At 47.5% G+C, this 990-nt stretch overlaps 1 pseudogene; it reads right to left on the bottom strand.

The window, feature by feature from the left end:
- Nucleotides 1–518: 518 nt before the first annotated feature.
- LOC103746276 lies at nucleotides 519–888 on the bottom strand (annotated as a pseudogene).
- Between the last annotated feature and the right edge of the window lie 102 nt (nucleotides 889–990).

Here is a 990-nt window from a genome sequence, read left to right as displayed (position 1 = left end):
TGTAATGTAATTTTTTTGTGGGGAGGATTCTTTTTGAGACAGGGTTTCCCTATAGCACCAGCTAGCCTAGAACTTGCTGTATAGGCCAGGCTGGACTTGAACTCGCAGAGATCCTCCTGCCTCCGAAGTGCTGGGATTCAAGGAATGCACCACCATGCCTGGCTCCACAATGTAATTTTTTAAAGGACTAAAAAAGTGAGACTTGTGACACTGCTGCATGAGAAAGTATGTTTCTGGGCCAGGAACCATTATTTAGCAGAAGCTGTAATACTGTAGAGATAAAAGGCAGAATTTCAGGCTGCAAGCCTTATGGGGTTTTTTGGGTTTTTCTTTTTTTTTGGTTTTGAACATTTAATGAGAAAAAATATATATATTATGGAGCTCAAGAACACTGTACTCGGTGTGTCATTGCTTGGAGATTGGAGGTGTGTAAGTAGAACTAGTTAACGGGCTATGCAAAAAGAAAGATACACACAGGCAACAAAACACTAAAGTGACAGCTATAGCATGATTACTTCTCAGTCACTCAGCAGCACGTTGGGCATCCCGTCACTGATGGGGAAAAGACGGCCTGACTCTGGGCATTGCAGGGTGCCCTCCAGCACATCCACCTCCAGCAACATGTGATGCATCGTTCTCAAAAACGTCTGTCTGTCGTTCTCAAAGCCCTCAAAGGGATTATTTGGGAATCATTGCCAGGTTTAAGCAGTCCATGACCTCTGCAAGCGCCGCCCGTTCCACTTTGGGGATCATCCGCCACGAAGTCAGAGTTGAACTCCACGGGGTTAATGGGGACCACCACGGTGACCTGCAGGCTCAGCAAGAAGCCACTCGTGGCCGTGCCCCGTACATGTGCAAGCTCAGGAGGTTGTGGGTGAGCAGTTTCATGTTGCCACAGTTGAGCTAGCGACCGACTGCACCATTTTTACAGCAGAGGAGACAGGGATGCACAGATTGCAAATGGCAGACGGCAGTTCCACCTCAGCTCTT

This window comes from Nannospalax galili, unplaced genomic scaffold (genome assembly GCF_000622305.1).
Source record: "Nannospalax galili isolate Female #2095 unplaced genomic scaffold, S.galili_v1.0 scaffold744, whole genome shotgun sequence".
NCBI lineage: Eukaryota > Metazoa > Chordata > Mammalia > Rodentia > Spalacidae > Nannospalax > Nannospalax galili.
Note: the sequence above shows the minus strand (reverse complement) of the source record. Positions and strands in the feature narration are given on the sequence as shown.